Here is a 17,475-nt window from a genome sequence, read left to right as displayed (position 1 = left end):
TTTGATTAAAATTTGTTTGTTGTATGTGGTTAATTTTAATTAGAATTCATAATGTTAACATAGCAACTTATCGTTATAATTTCTAAGAGATGTGCAACAATAAGATATATCATTTTAATTCTAAATTTTTTTTAGGGTCGTTTAAATACTTAACTAAGAGTTAAACGTGGGTTAATGGAATAAATGACGTCATAAATGGTCTAAAGTGGAGTCTAGCAGTAAAATGACATTAATACGCGGTAGTAATTTTCAAAATGACATTAATACGCTGTAGTAATTGACAAATTTTCCTTTAAGGTAATACGAGTACAATATTGTTATCTAGTACGTAATATATATCTATTCATCGATGGAAGATAGTTGATTTCAGCCTAAGTTTTAGAAAAATCAAGTTAATTTTTAAGAAGTGTCAAATTTTGAGTGGTATTATTTTGAGTCCTAGTGGTAGGAAATTATTGCTTAGTGGTATAAAACTAGTAGACCCTAAAATTTGTCAATTACTACCCTAAAATATTTCATTTGTGAATTATTACCCCTAAAAGATAAAGTTGTTAATTACTACCCTTAAAATTAATTAATTCTAGCAAAAACTACATTTTTCCCTAATCACCTACTTAACCACTTAATGATATTTATTATCCGACCAATTTGTTATTAGTGGCTTTCAAAACTTGATTAATTAACTAAACCCTTGCACCACCTACACACCACCATTGCACCACCTCCGACAGCCCACCTACCACCTCCGGCAGCTCCCTCACCACAAAACCTACTCCTCCCATTCCCCCACCATGATTCCCACCTCCTCCCGCTCCCCCATCACGATTCCCACCCCCTTCCCCTTCCCCCACCACGAAACCATCCCCCTTCCATTCCCCTACATTGAAACTCACCCCCATCACGTGTCTGGCTATTTCTAGGGGTGCAGGGAAGGGGATGGGCGGTAATCGGGGTTGGGGAAAGCGGAGGAAATAGGTTTTGAGGTTTGGGGCAAGGGGAAGAGTTGTAATTGTGGCGAGGGAGTAAGATGAGATTGGATTTCGTTGTGGGGAAATGGGAGGGGTCGAATTTCGTGGTAGGGATATAGGATGGGGTCGTTTCGCGATTGGGGAACGGGAGGGAGGTGTGTTTTGCGATGCGGAAAGAGAGGGGGTAGGTTTTGCGGTGGATGAGCTAGAAGGGGTGGATTTCATTGCGGGGGGCTGGGCCAGAGGTGGTGTGAAAGTGGTGCAAAGGTAATTCTAATTTATTAAGGTTTGAAAGCTACTAATTACAATTTGATTAAATAATGACGTCATTAAGAGCTTAAGTAGGCTAATTAGGGAAAGTGGTAGTAGTTGCTAGAATTATTCAATTTTAGGGGTAGTAATTAATAACTTTATTTTTTAGGAGTAGTAATCCACAAATGGAAATTTTTAGGGGTAGTAATTGACAAAATTTCCTAATTTTTAAGAAGCGTCAAATTTTGAGTGGTATTATTTTGAGTCCTAGTGGTAGGAAATTACTGCTTAGTGGTATAAAACTGGTATTTAGTGGTAGAGACCCTAAAATAAGCTGATTTTTCCTTAAGCAAATTTACTCTTTGTTTTATTAACTTCTATAATTTCTTCTAATAGTTTAAATTTTTAGTAGCTTTGTCGATTTGGTAGTAGGGCCCATACGGCTAAGATTAAGTCAAGTTGCTAGTTAAATTATTAAATAAATAAAACTAGAGAATACTGGACCGTCGACTGAGTGTTTGAAACCTGAATTTAAGCATTACTATCACACATTCCTGAAAATACTTGTAATTTTGTCCTAGTCCTTAATAATATACTAGGTCAAAATTGGTGAATTAAAATCAGAAGTTGATAACATATTATATGCTCGTTGTATTAATATTGAAAACAAGATATCAATAACCACAACTGATATTAATAAAAGTAAGTGAGCTAAAAGAACAAGTTAAACAAATAGAACTTGCTTTAACAAACGAAGTTAGACATCAGTCTAATAAAGAAGTATCACCTAATAAAGAAAAAATCGTCCCTTATAAATACAAGTATCCTTTTTAAAACTTAAATAAAAATAAGAAGTTTACTGTATCACTCCCTAAAAGACCCACTAGTGAAAAGGAAAAGAACCAAGAGACTAAAAATGAGCCATCATCTTTAGGAGAATACGCTTGAAGAATTACAAATCTTATTTGATAAAGAAGAAGAACTTAATGAGCTAAACGAAATCATGAAAATAATTTTTGAAAAAGTAATTGCTTCTGATAATGAAATGAAAGAAAATAATTATGTTTCTTTAGAAGAAAATTTATACAACAAATGGGATTAATGAAGTTAGATGATCTAGACTTTCTACCTATTGAATTTGTTCACAAAAGATTGATAATAAATTAGGTAAAAGAGTAATGGACAATAATGACGTCGGAGAAGAAATTATGGTTCAAATTGATTCAAATGGTTCAAATTGATCCAAATAAATTGTGCAGTTTTTTATTCAAATTGATTTCAAATGGTTCTTACTAAGCTGCTAAGGTATCTCTTCATTCCCATGGCTTCCTTTATTCACTTTGTCTTTAAATTGGAAAATTTTCAATTCAATTTAATAAAAATTTCGAGCTTCCAATTTAGTTCAGTTCGTTAAAATATAATGGTTTTCTTGATTCAATTCAATTCATTAACAAATTGGAGTTTTTCCAATTCAATTCAATTAGTTCATAATTTTGGGGTGATTTCGATTGAATTTGGTTACAAATTAAATATAGATTTTTTCAATGCATTTCTAAAGTTATAATTAAGACTAGGGGGAGAGAGGGATATCCAAGAACTAAGAGGAAAGCTAGGGAAAACATGTAGGAGTTGACATTAAAAAGTTGGTAATAACATACAGAGAAAGAAAAGTTTCTAAAATTTGAAAAGTCGTAATAAAGACTAGGTGGAGAGAGGCATAGCCAAGAACTAAGAGGAAAGGGTAAACATGTAAAAATCTATACTATATATTAAAAAGTGTTCCTAAATAAGTTTAGATGCCATGTGTCAACTTCCTCACTTAATCAAGTATTTCATTTTATGTGTTGAAAAATATGAATTGGAGAAGGATTGAACTCAAGACCTCAAGTTTCAAAACTATATTGCTAGCCACTAATCTATACCATATTATATGTCATTTTATTAAAATTAAATATAATTAACGATTTTAATCATGAAATTAATGTAGTAATTTGGGACATCATGCGAGACCTAAAAACTAGTTAAAATTAAAAAGTTGGTAAAAAGATAAAGAGATAGACAGAGAGGGGGTAGGAATTGACAATAAAAAGTTGGTATTGACTACTGTAAAATTTGTAATAACATCAAACTATTTTTCAAAAGATAAAATGTTTTTTTACGAAGATATTCTCATATTTGTAAATCAATGAAATTCAAGTCGGAAGGTGAAAGGGAAAGAAAAGAAAGGTGGAGAAAGATAGACACAAGTGCTCTCTTAGCATTAATGTTATTACAATATAAAAAAAATAAAAAAATAAAAAAAATAATTATACTTAGTACGTTTACAATGATCAAGAAAGCTATTTGCATTAATATTGTACATTGTTCTAACGTTTCATACACAAGATAATATTTTCCAAAAATAGAACAATGATGTTGCCTATTATAAACCCGTATGAGTTTTGTTTAAGCCTGAATATTTAAATTGAATATGTCCAATTGAGCAATTTTGTTTAGGAAAATTTGTGAGAAAGGTCCTTTTAATTAAGTAGGTCTTTTTGTTGTAAAGGTTCTTTTATAAAAAAAAAAGGTGGCACTCCTTTTATCGCACCTAGGTTGTGGCGAGAGTCCTTTGACCGGATTCCGACCATTGACTTTTTCTCAAAATAGGGTTCTTGTTGAGCTTGACGATGAAAAAATTAGTGTTTAATAAAGGGAAAGGGGGGAAATAGATTTTCGTGCTAGGCACATGACTTTTTGGTCGAAAAAAAAGCCAATTGCCGGAATCTGGTCAAAGGACCCTCGCCACAACCTAGTTGCTATAAAATGACCTTTTGTGCCACCTTATTTTATAACAGGACCTTTACAACAAAAAGACCTACTTAAAAGGACCTTTCTCACAAATTTTCCTTATTTATTTTAAGTCAAAATCAACTAGACTTTCTAAATATATTTTCAAGATTATATATTTTTAGGTTTTTTTTTGGGTTTTTTTTTTTTTTGGTTAATTAGGATAATTTTAGAGTAATTAAGACCCACAATTTATTCTACTGTTTATAAGACCCAAATTTTATTTGGAAATAACAAAAATAACTTTCATATATATAAAAAATGCATACATGATTTGATACATTGCATGTAATAACACAATGTATCATACTAATTTTCATGATGTACTTAGTATACTTTCTCTTTTTTACACTAAATTTTATTATTATGGCCACTTGCACTCATAACCCGATAGTCAATTGTCCAATGACCCAATAAAAGCCATAATCTTCATTTAGGTCTTTTTATAAGGAAAATGACCAACATTGCAATAAACACAATCCATGTTCAAAAATCAAGTGTTCAACCAACAAAGCTATCAAATAATGTTAACCAAGGGAAATCCTAACCGATATCATTCAAATACATTTAACTTTAAATCAACATAGACTAAGTATACTTGACCACCACATTAAGAGTACATGCATGGACAAATTTACTTCCTAATTACCATCATTAAAAGATATCCAATTTACATAAACCAAACTTACTTACATTTTAAAAATCTTCAAGATAACCACACACGATTAATATTAACAAAATTTCATATCATAAAGCTCCAACAAGTAGTAATAAAAAGAAAAAGTTTATCATATGAAAAGTATGTAATAAGTGGTTTATCTTTAACTTCTTAATAATTGGAAAGTATGTACAAATGTACAATATACCTCAATGCATATAAAATGTACTTGGAAAGTATGTAATCATTGGAAAGTATGTACAATATACCTCAATGCATATAAAATGTTCTTGGAAGAAAACTAATAGGAGTACCACAGAAAACCAATTTCTCTCCTAATAATCAATCAACCTCTCATCTTTACCTCACCCTTCATGAAATGCATCCATCTTGCCCTTCTTAATAGAGATACAACTCTATGAAAACCAAACCAAGTCTCCTCTTCATAAGTTGGTTTAAGATCTCCTCGGCGTTTACCAACTTTTACTTTTGTTGGCTTACCACTTTGACTATCATACATGATATCAATCTCCACCAAAATTAGCCTTTTTTTGTATCTTGAACCTACAAGAGTAACATTATCCCCTAACTTTGACTCCAAGTGGCCTTTTAACCTCTTTGCATTTGTAGCATACCCAGACCCGTCCCTGAAAAGAATGGTGCATTATCTCACTAAGAATCAACACGAATTTTTTAAGTGTGTCATTAAGTATATAGGTATTGAAATATATACTTATGGATTGTTGATTGGTTATAATTTATTAATGATTACTAGTTATTTATATAAGTAAATATAAAAATATGATATTTATTTATATTTTTTTTTCTAACGGATAAATCACAAAAGAAGATCAAAAGAGAAGTGTGAATGAAAATGTCCAAGTGGTGCAATTAAAGAAATGACTAAAGTATTTAACAAATTATATAAAATTATTTACGAATTAACAAATTACATAAATATTTAACAATTATATAAATAAATGATTTTTTTAATTATTATTTTGCCATGGGCCTCCAAAATGTCAAAAACGGCTCTGAGCATACCAAAATGACTTCTCTTATTTGAAAATTCTCTTCTTCTTTTGCTTCAAAACTGTAAATTTGTAAACAACAAATTAAAATCTTATATTAGTAATTATAATAATAAAATGATAATAAAATCTACCAAAAATTAATAAATAAACTTACCCATTGTTTTTAAAAATTTGTTGGATTTTTTTGTTGTTTATTCTTTGCAACTCACATCCTTTCATGAAATAAGAAAGGGCAAGGGCATCAAGTTCTCTTTGAAGGCATCCATGCCTAATCCATTCATTAGCCAAGACTTCCATGTTTTTTGTCCAAGGGTTTGCCAACTTCTCAACAATGGCTTTCTTGACTCCTTTTTTTGAAGTATATCATTTGGTATGTGTTTTGGTTGAAGTGGCTTTTTCCGATTTGTTTCCTGCCAAATTGGGTGAACTTGAAAATTGACCAATAAACCCTTGAAACATTTATTCACTCTTACACCTTCCTTAGTTAGATAATAGGATTGTGGTTGATGCAAGACAAACTTAAAAAACTTTGGTGATTCTACTTGTCTTGTATCACGTTGGAGTTGAGGCATAGAGCTTGTTGCAAGCAAATTAGGATTTCTTGTAACATTGGAAGAACAATCACCCTAAATATTTTGAAAACAAATTAAATAATCATAGAAGGTGATTTAATAAACTAAATCATGAACAATAGCTAATTCATTAGAGTAACAAGAGAAAAGTAGTTAGTACAACCAATTTTGCCTATAATACACAAGCAAATATTTCAATAGTGCATAACAGTCTCACATACATACTAAATTACTAATATAATCTTATTTTCATGAGCTTAAAATTATAAAATCATCAATTTTTAGATAATATGATAATCCCTACTTTAATTATAATTTCGTTGATTGGTTGGAGGTAAAAGACATGGGAAGTTTTATTTCCTTGGAAATAAGATATGAGTGTGTTGTTTGGTTGACACAAAATTATTAAATTGGGGAAAATAGAATTTTCAAGGGAAGTTTTAATTCCCATGGAATATGGGAATTCACTTATCAAGCGGCCCCCTTGATAAGTCACATTTTCCACAATAATTGTGGGGCCTACTTGCATTATTAGCATTTAAATGAAAAATAATCATGTTAACTACGAGTAATAAAATATAGGAAATCAATTCCTAGGAAATTTGAGTTCCTATATTATCAACCAAACAAACTTAGGTTAATTCCTAAGAAATGAGCTATATATGGAAATTATTTTCCATGAAATATAATTTCCTATGGGAATTGATTTCTCATGTCAACCATAGTAGTATCATCACACAAAAATTGACCAAATTATAATTGGATTGATTGTAATTTCACTACCACATCTATACATTACCAAATATCATTAATTATGACATGAGTCAACATCAATAATGTACGTAAATATAAAGCTATACATGGATATCGAATAAAACTAGACAACTTATTACAGTAGTATAATTTTCTTGTCAAAAAAATTTGTACTTCGTATAATCTTATTTGAGCTTTATTATAGTAATTAAAATTAATTTTACATACTCAGTACTTTAATTAGTCAATGTAATGCTAATATGATGTTATCTTGACACAAAAAATTTACCAAATCATACATGAATTGATTACAGTTATTTCACCTCCACAACTAATTTTATCAAATATCAACATGACATGCGTCAACTTCAATGTAAAGAAATTTATATTTCATCCACAAGGTCCACAACCAGTATGTTCTTATTCGGCTCAATTTTATTAACTCGTTTCTTATAACTCCGTACTTAAATTAGAACTTCACTGTAAGTCTGTAACGAATACTAATCTAATTATAATCTAATGGTATACTTGAATTAACTAAAATTTCACCACCACATCTATATATCATTATCAAATTGATTATTTGAGTTTAATTTTATAGGTTTAATTATCATAAGATATGACTCATCCTATATATATATATTACTATCATTTTAAAAAAAAAATTACTACAATGATGAATCATAGAAATGGAAATAAATGAGGGAAGGAAATCTAAGAAAATTAGTATATATTAGTAAAGATTTCTTCAAAAACATAAAATTTGTAAAGATAATTGTCCTTTTATATTCTATATCAATCATTAAATATTAGACACTATAATCTAAATTTCTAGTTTGTGTGATTTATAATATTATTTTACAATATAATTTATTTAATTTAATTTTAATACAATATTTTTGGTGGATTGAAATGTCAATAAGTAATATAGAAATTCATGTAGTAATGTTAGATCGAGCATCACATGATATACTTCGGGTATTAATAACACAACAATATGAGCTATACATGTTTGTATTTGTAGCCACTATAATTTTGAAAAAGAACCATACATTCTTGGTATTTAAATCTCCTTCATTTATTATAAATTGAATAAAAAAATATCAAAAAAATTACTCTATTGATTTCGATCTGTTTTCAATCTCAGAATCAGCAAAAAAAATCGTCTTCTGGTATAATTATTTTAACGCATTACATTCCACAACTTTACTTATATGTGATATATGATCATAACCGGTTTTGTATTCTTTGATTCACAAAAATTTGTTATATGATGGTGTACTTATTCTATATATATACTGATCAAGACCTACAATCTATCCTTTGCCCTAATCTTCCAACCTAAAGTAAATTAATTTTCTCATTACATTCCATAAAATTATTAATTAGTACGAAGCAAGTAACACACTAATTGTTATCTGTTGGGTATGACCCAAATTTTATAAGCCCATTATTTTGGTCGAAGTATTATCCATATTCTAGAGGCTTCCAAAATAATATCCTACTTGAATTTTCTAGAATATTATGGACACAAGAAGGATGGAGAATTGAGGAAAAATCTAGAATTATTAAATGCCAATGAAAATGCTAGATTTATGTGGAGAGTTTAAAAATATCTATATATATGTGGAAGTTTCCACACAAATCTTCCAAGCTCCATCTACACCTATAAATATAGGTCAAGGGCATTCAATCGCACAACAACACAACACAAAAACACAACACAAGAAGCCATACCAAACACAAGTCTTTCTACAAAAATATCCTCATTCCACTATCATAATACTCCTTGTGAGTTTCTTATAGTGAGAGTTCTCTTGTAATAATCACCCTCAAGGGTTCTTTTACTCTCCTATTTTCAAATAGTGGAATAAAAGTGCTCGTTGTTACATAAAATCGTGTGTTCATTTATATTAATTATCTTGTCAAATTATCAATTCAATTTATACTTCTCAATTAAACACATCTTCGCTTCCGCTGTGCATTCACCAACCCTAACATTATCAAACAAAAAAAAAAGTAAAACACTAACACCACTAATAAAGTTTCTACATTTTAATTCCATTATTTTTCTCATTTCAAATAGCAAACAAATGTCTGTTGAAAAAAAAAACAGCTAACAAATGAACACTAAATCGCTTTTTTAAATTGAAAAATAGAATTTAAATTAGTAACCATTGTAAAGTACAAGCCCGACACAATATCATGTACGTAGGTCTTATAGAAACTATACTACTTTACTCACAAATACCTAAAATAGCTCAGTTGGTTACTTGGTTGGGTACTTAGATATAAGTCATACTATTCAGCTCCAATCAATTCAGTTTAATTTAGTTCAGTTCAACTCAGTGCAGTAAATGTGAACAGAGCCTTAGTACTTTAATTATTACTAGAATTTAGCAACTTCACACAAAATTTAACAAAATCATACTTAAAAAGTTACAATTTTACCGCTACAGATAACATTAATAACTATCAACGATTCAACCGCTTTTGAAACACCAAAAACATGCTACCGAATGCAATCAGCCAATTAATTGTAAAATTAACAATTCAAAAGTTCACAATTACTACATATTCTTCTTCAACAACACAAGAATTACATACCTGCTGCATTTTGATTTATTTTTTGGGAGGATTTTCCAGAATTTTTGAAGATGAACTCCAATCTATGTTGCTGAGGGATAAACACTATAATAATGTCAGAGAAATATGAGATTGATTTAATAACTTAAAATCACAAAACAAATCAAAAATTCGTAAATTAGAGATGAAGATGGCAAAAAAAAATAAAATGAAATGTGCTTGCTTACCAGTAGAATTCGCGATGATGACGATGATCTTGAAACTCGAGCGAACGAGTAATGACGACGATGATCTTGAACTCAAGCGAACGCGTGATGCGTAGCTTCAGCGAATGTACTGTGTTAATTGCGCCAAATTGAAAATTAGAAAGAAGCTTCTCTTGAAAATTTTAGAAAGAGGAAAAACAGAGATAGAAAATTACAGAGAAATTGAATGAAGATGGCAACAATTGAGTTTTGCTGTGCTTACCAATAGAATTCTTGATGACGACGATGATCTTGAAACTCGAGCGAATGAGTGATGAGCAGCTTCAGCGAATAATTGCGCCAAATTCTTGAAAATGCGCAGGTGAAAATTAGAGAGAATCTTCCCTTATCGATATTCGAAAGAGGAAAAACAGAGATAGACAATCACAGAGAAATTGATATTAGGGCGATCAATTGAGTGTGCTGTGCTTACTTTCAATTACTTACTTTCAATTTAAACTATCATATACTTCTCTCCCAAATTTAATTATTAACTAGTGTGCGTGTAGCCGAGCACGATCTTGAGCTTTCAAGCTAGCACTAAAATTTGTTCATTTCGGTTCATTATTTAATATATTGTAGTGTTCACAACGGTTCGTAAAATGACTCCTTTATTAAATGAGTGTTTTTCACGAGCTTAATTATAAACAAGCTACATAATTATAAACAAGCTACAATGAGCTTTGTATTTTTGACATTTGAAAATCTCAAAATTAACATAATAATTAAATTAAAACATAATTATAAAATCTAGATTGTAGTTCTACAAAATTAGAATTGTTATTTGATTCAATTTTCATTGTATTTACCGTTTCTGATCTTTTTTGTAAATGCCGTATGACTTCTTATTAATGTATTGATATTTCCTTAAAAAAAAAGTCAATAATTTATTAAAAAAAAAAGTTTTAAAATGATCAATTTATATCATAGTTACATTTCACATAAAAGCACTTTGCGTCTTTGAGATATCACGTCTTATCACATCAAACGAGCAACTCATGAACATAAGTAAACGAGTCACGTAGTTCATGAATGGGTATATCTATGTTCATGTTTAAGCTCATTTATTAAGCGAGCTTTAAAATTTGTTCAAATTCGACTCAGATCATTTATAAAATAAACAAACATGAACGAGTTTCAACCGAGTAGTTTATTGGTCGGCTCAGTTCAGTTACACCCCTAACTACAAAGTGTTCCAATGGTGAGTTACAACATCTTGTAATTTGTAAAAAAAGAAAATAAATAAATAAAATAAAATAAATTAGTTGTAGCTTGTTTGCGCTATTCTCTTTTTCAATCAAGCATGTAGCTTGTTTGCGCTATAGCACGCGGCTTGTAAGTTGCTCAATTTTTTTTTGTTAATCATTGATAAGCATGTAGCTAGGCATTTTATTTATAGTGCAATTACGTGGTTATAAATCATTGGAAATGCTACATACTCTTATTAGGCTCTAGCATATCATCTGGGGCAATTTGCGTAGAATATTGACATGACAATTTAAAGGGAACAACATTCAAACCAATTTGATGGGTTCCATTATTATTGTATAATTTAATTAAATATTCATCGCGTAAATGACAAATTTAAATTGCGAAATATTATATTTTGTGGATATCCATTATCCTCCTTTATCGTTTCGGAATGTTCAAGATCTAGGGTTTATTGTTAGCTAAGCAAACCCTAGTTATATTGTATGTATATATATTCCCACCCTATGGAATAATATAGACTGATTTATTTTCTCCTCAATTTCTCTCATATCTCTCTTTATTTCTCTTCCATATTTAACACGCTATCAGCACCATCGCCGAGTAATAAGTATGAAGGAATTCAGTTATATTAAGATTAGCAACTTTACGATTTTCTCTACCAGAAACGGTACCTATATTCCTTTTTCTCTTTCTCATAATTAAATTATGAATTTTAAAGCTTTAATTATAAATATTATTGCCGCATATTTCGTTGATTTCATCCGATTGTTATTGTTCCTGGTGATATATACTCCATAATTGAGTTCCTCAACTTAAAGAAACCATTTAATTTTATTTATTTATTTTCATTAAGGTGTAATCATATATTTGGATACAATATGTTTTGATGGATTATATATATATGATGCATAAATAATAGTAGTTCACCGTAAGTTGTCATTGAATTGTTTATCGTAGTACTACTACTTGAGTAATTGTGTTGAGGTAAACTTTATTTTTGTTTTACTCGTTTCCAATTTCATCCTAATATTCTGACCTGCCTATGTATTTGATATGATTACTTAAATTTTATTATGCCTTGTTTACTATGCATGTGGCTTTGTATTGGAATATCCAAAAAAAAATAAAAAAAATAAATAAAAAAAATAAAATAAAATTGATATTTGAAAGTACACATTAAGAGGACTGTAACAAGATCCCACATGACTATGTTATTTCTTATTTATAAATCACAAAAGGCTTGTCAAAGTTACATTGTGAATATTGTCAAAAAAAATTAAAATGTGTATGATCGTCAACTCTCTAATTTATTCTTAGTGATCCAGATGCTAATTGTTTTAATTATCTCATGATAGTCTTCTTGCTAATTTTTTTTTTCTATAATCTTGGTCAATGGTCTTGTTGAGCATGGAGTGTATTATGTGATTATCCTTATTAGTTTGATTTTAAAAGGGAATGTAGAGTTATTATTGGTATTAACTCGTGAACTTTGTCTTTATCAAATTTGAAATGTGTATATTGCCAAAGGTGTTAGCATTTTTTATTTAATATTTATAATATCAAATTATACTCATTGTCACCATAATATCTTTTTGTTTTTATTTATAATTATGATAAAACATACATATTATGCAGAATCTTTTTAAAATCGTCTTATTTAATATTTTCATAATATCAAATTATCTGGCTTTTACTCATTGTCACCATAATATCTTTTTGTTTTTAGAATATATCTATAAAAACTCATAAACCAATCCAATCCATAAATTAACGAAGTTTGGTATGGATTATAACTTCCAACCTTGAGATTAGGAGTTCAATAGCGTGAGATCCTTTACCCTTCCCCTCATTTTTAAAGTGTTATGACTTATAACCCGGAAATATCGAACCAAAGAAATTGTAAAGTGTTATGACTTATAACCCGGAAATATCGAACCAAAGAAATTGTAAAGTGTTATGACTTATAACCCGGAAATATCGAACCAAAGAAATTGTAAAGGTTTAGATAAGGTCAAGGTCTTCTTAAATACGAGTACTTGGTAAAATCCAATCCATAAATCCGATGTTTGATGGACTCTAGGTGGTAATATTCGAGTCAAATCCGATCCGAATAACTTTCACCCCACGACCTTCTTCTATATCTACGTGCTTTTCCAGTTATGCCCTTGCAAATGGCAGCTGTTTAGGAAGAGTGCCACTACTGCTTTCATTCTCCTTTCTCCATGCTTTTCTTTTTCTCCATTGCTTTCTTCAGTTAATTTTGTCAACAATAGCCGTTGATTCCTCGCGGCAAACCCATTGTGAGCAAGAGCACCATGTTTGTGTTTTATTCATGAGGAAAATGGGTCGGATTATCGGGTTTGGGAGTGGTATCGGGTAAGGCCATTCATCTTCTATCTTTTGTAATTTTATAATTGATTCTAAATTTATGTTCATCTTTAGCTTTTCTTGCTATATTTGATGCGTTTGTAATGAGTTTGATCCATTCATTCTGGTAATTTGTGCATTTCGATTACTTTTTCCTTATCAATTTGAAAATCTCATAGTATTTTGAAGTTGTTAGGGTAAAGTTGAATCACTCGGATATAATTGAGTGCAAAAAAGTGGATATATGAAACATTTAATATTGTAATAAACGATGTGTGGTTTTGTCCTGAATTCCCGACATTATGCCATTTTGGGGATAAGAATTTGTTAAGCAATTGTCCTGATTAATTTATTTTTGTGGGAATGATCAACTCTGTTATGTGGATTCATGTTTTATGATTTTGTTTGGTGGGAAAATTAACATGGCTGTTCATTGCTCCTTTATTTGAATCAAATGCTAGCAATGTTTTAATTGCAAATTAGTGTGTGTTCTGGGCGATGCCCCGGATTGCTAGTTTGTACTTCATTGCTAGTTTGTACTTCTTTAATTTAATAATTATGTTCAACTGTTTGTATGTTAGTGAGTGATCCGGGCGTTCTTGTGAATAATAAATAAATTAAATAACCTCTAATTTGAAAGGAATATATAATGTTAATTATGTAAAATTTAAAATACTAATAAAATTTGGTTGAGATGGTATGTGTGTAACCTTTATTTGTTGGAGGTTGCGGGTTCGAATAACGCCTTTTAATATCTAGTATAGATAGATATTTTCATTAATTGGCAAAATCAATCTGAAATGCTATTTTTAACTTATTTTGCTGATTACATATCATCAGCATTTTCTTCTCTAATTTCTGTCGTTGTCAGAGCTGTAATCGTGTTAGAAACCAATCTAATTCCTAGCAAATTGCTATAATCTATCTATGCAGACCTGAAGAGTGACGCATGCATATGTCAGTATAATGAATCTATTTGGTTTGCTTCAAGAATGACGGTAGCTATAACTTCGTGTTGACATGGGAAGTTGTGGCAATTGGAGGATCAAACGGTGAACTTCTACGACAGACGTAAGGAATATCTTGTCTTCGTTCTAAGCCATATGTTTCATAATGAAAATGAAACTCACAAATGTATGATGGAAAATCAATAGCAGCAGGAATTTGGTCATAATATGTTTGAAGGGAATGCTACAGCTAGCTAATTAACTTTCAGTAGAAGTAGGTTAAGTGTAGTTTCTGTCAAAAATCTTGGTTATTGCAAAAATTACAAGTACATAGTACTTTATAATTTTATATTTTAAATGCACTTAGGTTCAAGCTCTAGCATGGAATTCAGAAAGAAGTTGGGGATATGCCTTTTGAAACTATTATGAAACCACAATGTCTACATATTAAACCAGAACCCCATGCTTTAAGAATGCGGCAAATCCTCTTTATAATCTAAAATTATAGTTAATTAGCTTTCTCCCTTGTCGTGATTAATGATATATTGATAATTTGATATATTCAATTCAAGAAGACAAAGTTTTGATATTTTTGCCACCACTTATATAAAGAAATCTTAATTTTTCTTCCTTCTTTTTCAATGAAATTTTAAAATTGGTGTAAATAGGTGTTGAGCAAAATTATACTTAATACCTTAATAGGCATGAATTGCATAGTTTAAGTCTGAAATTTGTGTAAGAAACCTTCTGTTAAATCTGGCTCGTATAGGTTTGGCATTATTGCTTGTTTATTAATTTCTTGTTTTTCGTTGCTTTTGCACATATATTTTTTCAACAAGGTCAATGGGAAGTACTTTTCAGAGACTATGAAAGTACATGGGATCACAAATGTAAATTTTAAATGAAGAGGCAAACAAATGCAGTCAGGAGAGATTATATTTAAAGTAAGGAGTATGATATAAATATCCCCCCCCCCATCTCCCCTTGTTATTGGATCAGAGACTAATGCTTTTAGTTGGTAGAACGATCAATATTTTATTGTTTTCCAGCCGCTTTCCTATGAATACTAGACAGCTACATGTTATCTAGCAACTCATCTATGCTTCTATAAGTAGACAATCTATGGTGTTCAATTACTTTTACATTTGTGAATGTGATTATGAATTTCAAACTTAGGTGTCCAAATTCTGTCTTATTTGTTACTTTACCTATAGACTGATTCTAGGTATTGTTATCAACTCTATTCTTCAATTCTTGGTGGTCCTCTGTGTTTTGACTTTTTTGAGTGTTACTTGCAATTTTGTTCATGTCATTCTTCTGGGGTCACTCTTGTGTAGATAACCCATGTGAAATTTCTTCTCATTAAGTGAAACTTTGTTATACTATGCTTTGATTATCAGGATGGCATCCACAATGCTTATTGAAAAGCTCTCAATGAATCTCTGCATGATTTCAAGTACCAATCTGGGGCAGTTTTCCATGAGCTAAAGGAGTTTTACCCCCTGAGCTTTGGAGCCTGAAGGATGACAGAGTAAGCTATGGCAGAAGCTGTGGAGTACTTTGTACACCTTTGAGGATTACACAATAAGGTGACCTTTCGTTTCTGCACTTGGGTCTGTCTTTGGATGGGTTTTTTGCTCCTTCATTTGAATTTGTAGCTTTAGATTTTGTTCATATATCTAAAATACCCAGGGATATGGATTCATTATACTAAATTACTTAGTTCCTGTGTCTAATTTTAACTCTTAAAAGGTATGCTTTTGTGTTTGTTTCCTAAGCCGATATATGCTAATATGAGCTATCTATTTATTTAGGTTTACAGAGCTATCTATTGGATTTGCAAGGATAGGGAAATTAAATCCTGTATAGACTATAGTCTTCAAGCACTGCAATTTTAAATTTATAGTCCCATTAGGCTGCAAGTATTTCATTTGCAATAACGCTTTCGTTATAGACCAACCTAGGGGAAAGGGGCACTTTTGATGATGCAAATTAATCCATTAGAGTTATCTTGATGAGTGGGCAGATAGTTTGTTAGAGGGAAAAAATGTTAGAAGGCTATGTATAGAGATGATCATTTAGGGAGGAAATAAGAAAAATGACTGATCTTTATTTTACATAGCTCAGGTTTTTAGTGGGAGTGTAATTTCCTTACAAATGATTCAGTTGCATTGCTTATATATCTTTTTTTGGTCATAACAGGAACATAGATAGCGTCTATTCATTGAAGCGTCCATGCCTTATCAATTTCTCTGAGCTGATTCAAACGCGCATTACAATTTCAGGTTAATCGGGTGAACTTAAGCTCTTGACAACAATGCAATTTGCAACTGAGTTGCTCATTTTTGTATTTTTCCCACGCTAGATCGTCAACATCTCTATGAAGAATCAAGTTCTCAAGTGGATCCTTTAATTCATTTAATCCATTTCGCTCAATTAGAGCTCTGTGTTCAAATTTTTACTAGTATATCAAATCTATTATTATTTGGACATTTATATATGTACTATTCCTTTCAATAACTCACAGGATTTCGTTTAAGAAAATCGCTATGTTGTATCTTCTCCCACAATTACATGATCCAAACAACCACTGTCAGAACTTATAAAAATTATTTTCTTTTATATAAGACTAAGTCAGGTGAAATAAATTATATAAACCCTAAGTTTTTGTTCGGTTCAATTTATTTTGTTTTAAAGCTCTTGACTAAGTCAGGCTTGTTTGATTTTGTCTAGAAAAGTTATTATGTTATTCCAAAAAAAAAAAAAGTTATTATCTCTGAAATTGTGTTTGATTATGTTTGAATTGGTTTGCAAATAACTTTTTTTTTTTTTCCTGAACTTATTTTGTGTTGTGAGTTATTAGTGCATATTTTGCTTGAAATATATCAAAATAAAATGAGCCAAACAAACCCTAATGTAAAAAGAAAAAATATGATAAGGATTTATTACCCTCTCTGTACTAAATTCTTCCCGTTTATACATTTAACTTATAAGGAGTCCAGTTTATCTTTTACGGTGAGTTTAGAAAACTATTTAATGTGCAAAGCACGTA

At 30.4% G+C, this 17,475-nt stretch overlaps 1 long non-coding RNA gene across 1 annotated transcript; it reads left to right on the top strand.

Annotated features, from left to right (window-relative positions):
• Positions 1-13,186: 13,186 nt before the first annotated feature.
• On the top strand, positions 13,187-17,110 carry LOC110737127. Its single transcript, XR_002514340.1, has 4 exons — positions 13,187-13,485; positions 14,410-14,547; positions 15,824-16,012; positions 16,626-17,110. It is a non-coding gene; the product is annotated as an uncharacterized LOC110737127 (long non-coding RNA).
• The last annotated feature ends 365 nt before the right edge of the window (positions 17,111-17,475 follow it).

The sequence above is a fragment of the Chenopodium quinoa genome, unplaced genomic scaffold, assembly GCF_001683475.1.
Source record: "Chenopodium quinoa cultivar QQ74 unplaced genomic scaffold, ASM168347v1, whole genome shotgun sequence".
Classification (NCBI taxonomy): Eukaryota; Viridiplantae; Streptophyta; class Magnoliopsida; order Caryophyllales; family Amaranthaceae; genus Chenopodium; species Chenopodium quinoa.
The sequence above is the reverse complement of the archived record's forward strand: the minus strand, read 5'-3'. Positions and strand labels throughout refer to the sequence as shown.